The sequence below is a fragment of the Schistocerca serialis genome, chromosome 2, assembly GCF_023864345.2.
Source record: "Schistocerca serialis cubense isolate TAMUIC-IGC-003099 chromosome 2, iqSchSeri2.2, whole genome shotgun sequence".
NCBI classification, from domain to species: Eukaryota; Metazoa; Arthropoda; class Insecta; order Orthoptera; family Acrididae; genus Schistocerca; species Schistocerca serialis.
The window spans coordinates 738840499-738845622 of record NC_064639.1 but is presented as its reverse complement, the minus strand read 5'-3'; positions in this window follow the sequence as shown (position 1 = coordinate 738845622).

Sequence of the window (5124 nt, the reverse complement as noted above, 5' to 3'; positions counted from 1 at the left end):
CTATTCCCGTCTGGAAGTAGGGAAGAATGATTGAATGCCTGTGTGCGTGCAGTATTTATTCTAATCTTATCCTCACGGTTCATATGTGAGCGATACGTAGGGGGTTCTCGTATATTCCTATATATACCTATTGTGATTATTTACGCCAAATCTTGAAACTTTGTTAGCAGACTTTCTTGGGATAGTTTACGTCTGCCAGTTCAGTTCCTTCAGTATCTCTGTGACACTCTCCTACGGATAAAACAAACATGTGACCACTAGTGCTGCCCTTCTCTGTAACGTTAAATATCTCCTATTCGTCCTATCTTTGGCAAACTGATTACATTTCCCAGTTTTCTACCTGTGGTCTAGGGGAGCCGGCACAGTAGCTCAGCGTGCTCGGTCAGAGGGCTACCTGCACCCTGCAATAAAAAAAACTGAGTCAATGGATCAATGAAAAACTTAAACGGACGTCATAGGACGTCCGCCCCGAACACATAGAACAAACTGCAACGAACAAAATGAGATAAAAAAATAAGAAAGGGCGTAGCGTCTTTGATTAGTAATCAAAGCTTCCTCTGTCCTAGGTTCGAAACCTGCCGCTACTTAAATTTTGATAAATAACCAGCACTGGCGGCCGAAGACTTCTGGCACCCTCATTCTGCCAACGGCCTCGTCAAAGAGGACAGAGGAGTGGACAGAGGTTCAGGGCACTCTCTTCTCCTTGGGGTGGGAAACTACCCCTAAGGGCAGAAGAATCAGCAATGATCATCGGCGCGAGGGTGCAGAAGGCAACAGAATCCATTGTATTAAAAACACATAGCGTGTAACCACCGACATGTGGCCTGTAATTGGAAAAGTGTCATGATGATCTCTCCACTAGCAAAAGATTCTGGAATGAGGGACTGCCAAGCGAGAGCGAGAGGTGACCATGAGAAAAAGATTCAATAACCAATGAAAGGATAACGTTCTACGAGTCAGGATGTGATACGTCAGAATCTTGGGGGCTAGTAGGAAAGCTAGAAAATCTGAAAATACAAAGGCTCACTCTAGATATCGTAGGCGTCAGTGAAGTGAAATGGAAAGAAGACAAGGATTTCTGGTGAGATGAGTATAGGATAATAGCAACTGCAGCAGAAAGTGGTATAATGGGAGTAGGATTCGCGATAAAAAGGAAGGTAAGACAGCTCAGTGATAGGATTGTTCTTATCATAATCGACAGAAAACCAACACCGACAACGGCTGTTTAGGTATACATGGCGACGTCGCAAGCTGAAGATGAGGAGATAGAGGAAGTATATGTGGGTGTTGAAAGAGTAATACAGCAATGGGACTGGAATGCAGTTGTAGGGGAAGGAGTAGAAGAAAAGGTTACAGGAGAATATGGGCTTGGGACAAGGAATGAGAAAGACTAATAGAGTTCTGCAATAAATTTCAGCTAGTAATAGCGAATACTCTGTTCAAGAATCACAAGGGGATGAAGCATACTTGGAAAAGGCCGAGTGATTCGGGAAGATTTCAGTTAAATTACATCATGGTCAGACAGAAATTCCAAAATCTGATACTGGATTGTAAGGCGACTCAGGAGCAGATATAGTATCAGGTCACAATGTAGTAATGATGAAGAGTGGGCTGAAGCTTAAGAGATTAGTTAGGAAGAATCAGTACACAAAGAAGTGGGATACAGAAGTACTAAGGAATGATGAGATGTGCTTGAAGTTTTCTAGGGCTATAGATGCAGCAATAACAGCAATAAGGAATGGTTCAGTAGACAGTACAGTTGAAGAGGAATGGCCATCTCTAAAAAGAGCAGTCACAGAAGTTGGAAGGAAAAACGTACGTGCAAAAAAGGTAACTGCAAAGAAACCATGGGTAACAGACGAAATACTTCAGTTGATCGATGAAAGAAGAAAAATGCTCAGGGAGATTCAGGAATACAGAAACACAAGTCGTTCAACAATGAAATAAACGGGAGGTCGCAGGAAAGCTAAGAAGAAATGGCTGAAGGAAAAATGTGAAGAAACTGAAAAAGAAATGATTCTCGGGAGGATTAACTCAGCATATAGGAAAGTCAAACAACCTTCAGTGAAATTGAAAGCGAGGGTTGTAGTATTAAGAGTGCAACGGGAAATCCACTGTTAAATGCAGAGAGAACGGACAGGTGGAAAGAGTACATATATGAGGCCCCTACGAGAGGGAAGATTTGTCTCATGTGATAAAGAAGAAACAGGATGTGATTTAGAAGAGATAGAGGATCCAGTATTAGAACTAGATTTTAAGAGAGCTTTGGAGGACTTAAGATCAAATACGGCAGAAGGGATGGGTAGCAACCCATCAGTATTTCTAAAAATCATTGGGGTAAGTGGCAGCAAAACGACTGACAACATACCATGTAACTTTTGGAAAAATATCATCCACATAATTCGGAAGACTTCAAGAGCTGACAAGTGCGAGAATTATCATGCAATCAACTTAACAGCTCATGCATCCAAGTTCCTGACAAGAATAACATACAGAAGAATGGAAAAGAAAATTCAGGATGCATTAGACAGCTATCGGTTCGGCTTTAGGAAATGTAAAGGCACCAGAGAGGCAGTTCCCACGTTGCAGTTGATAATGGAAGCAAGACTAAAGAAAAATCAAGACACGTTCATTGGATTTGTCGATCTGGGAAAAGCGTTGGACAATGTAAAAGGGTGTAAGATGTTCTAAATTCTGAGAAAAATAGGGGTAAGCTGTAACGAGAGACGGGTAATATACAATATCTACAAGAGCTAAAAGGGAATAATAAGAGTGGACGACCAAGAACGAAGTGCTTGGATTAAAAAGGGCGTAAGAGAGGGATGTAGTCTTTCGCAGCTACTGTTCAATCTGTACATCCAAGGAGCAATGATGGAAATAAAAGAAAGGTTCAGGGGCGGAATTAAAATTCAAGGTGAAAAGATATCAATGATACGATTCGCTGATGACATTGCTGTCCTGAGTGAAAGTGAAGAAGAATTACATGATCTTCTGAATGGAATTGACCATCTAATGAATACAGAATATGAAGTGAGATTAAATCGGAGTAAGATGAAAGTAATAAGAAGTAACAGAAATAAGAACAGCGAGAAACTTAGTATCAGGATTGATGGACACGAAGCAGATGAAGTTAAGGAATTCTGCTACCTAGGCAGCAAAATAGCCAATGACGGACAGAACAAGGAGGACATCAAAAGCATACTAACACTGGCAAAAAAAGACATTCGTGACCAAGAGAAGTCTACTAGTATCAAACACAGGCGATAATTTGAGGAAGAAATTTCTGAGCATGTACATTTGGAGCACAGCATTGTATGGCAGTGAAATAAGGAATGTCGGAAAACCGGAACAGAGGAGAATCGAAGCATTTGAGATATGGTGCTACAGACGTATGTTGAAAATTAGATAGACTAATACGGTAAGAAATGAGGAGGTTCTGTGCAGAATCGGAGAGGAAATGAATATGTGGAAAACACTGACTAGGAGAAGGGATAGGATGACAGGACATCTGTTAAGACATCAGAGAATAACTTCCACGGTATTATAGGGAGCTATAGAGGGCAAAAACTGTAGAGGAAAACAGAGATTGAAATACATCCAGCAAGTAATTGAGGACGTAGGGTGCAAGTGCTATTCTGAGATGAAGAGTTTGGCACAGGAGGGGAATTCGTAGGCGGCCGCATCAAATCAGTCAGATGATTTACGCCCCCCCCCCCCCCCAAAAAAAAGAGAAAAGAACGAAGTCTGAAACCTGCTTTACCCACGACTAAACCTATGTGATCATTGCATTTCATATCCCAACAAAGTGTTATATCTAGGTATTTGTAAGAGTTGGCTGATTCGAACAGTGACTCAATGATATTATAGTCATAGAATACTATGGTTTTTCGTTTTGTGAAGTGCAATATTTTACATTTCTGATCATTTAGAGCAAGTTGCCAGTATCTGAACTACGTTGAAATCTTATCAAGATCTGACGGAATATTTATGCAACTTCTCTCAGATAGTACTCCATTGTAGATAATTGCTTCATGTGCAAAAGCTTGATTTTATTATCAATATTGTCTGTAGGATCATTAATAAACTACATGACCAGCAAGAGTCCCAACACACTTCCATGGGGCACACCCGAAGTTATTTCTACATCTGACGATGACTCTCCATCCAAGATAACATGTGGTGTTCTCCCTACCAAAAAGTCCTCAGTCCAGTCACTAATTTCGCTTGATACCCCACACGATCGTACTTTTAACAATTGTCATAGGCACGGTACGGAGTCAAATGGTTTACGGAAATGAAGAAATTCTGCATCTATCCGATTGCTTTCAGTATGTCATGTGAGAAAAGTGTGAGTTGGGTTTCACATGATAGATGTTTTCAAAAACCATGCTGGTTGGCTTTGAGGAGGACATTCGTTCAAGATACCTCATCATGTTTGTGCTTAGAATATGTTCTAAGATTCTACAACAAATCGATGACAAGGATGTTGGATGTAGTTTTGTGGAACACTTCCACTACCCTTCTTGCAGATGGGTGTGGCGTGCGATATTTTCGAAGAACTGGGCAGCTTTTTGTTCAAGGTATTTACGATAGATTATACTGAGAGGAGGGGCTAACTCATCCGCGAATTCAGTATAGAATCTGACAGGGATTCCACCAGGGCGTAGAACTTTGTTCAGTTTAAACGATTTCAGCTGTTTCTCAACAACACTGACGCTAATATTAGTTTCATTCATCTTTTCAGTGGTATGAGGATTAAATTGGGACAATTCTCCTGGGTTTTCCTTTGTAAAGGAACATTCGAAAACAGAGTTAAGCATTTCAGCGTTTGCTTTGCTACCCTGAATTTCAGCTCCTGTCTCATTCGCTAGGAACTGGACACTAGTTTTAATGCCACTAACAGCCTTACCATACGACCACAATTTCCTTGGATTTTGTGAAATGTCACTCGACAATGTTCTGCTACGGTAGTTATTGATGGCATCACGCATTGCTCTCTTGGCAGCTAAACGCATTTCATTCGGCATCTCTCTATTATAGCGCTACGCTTTGTTTTACATCTATTATGCAGTAATCTCGGTTTGTTTGGAAGTTTTCTTACAGTGACCGTATACCATGGAGGTT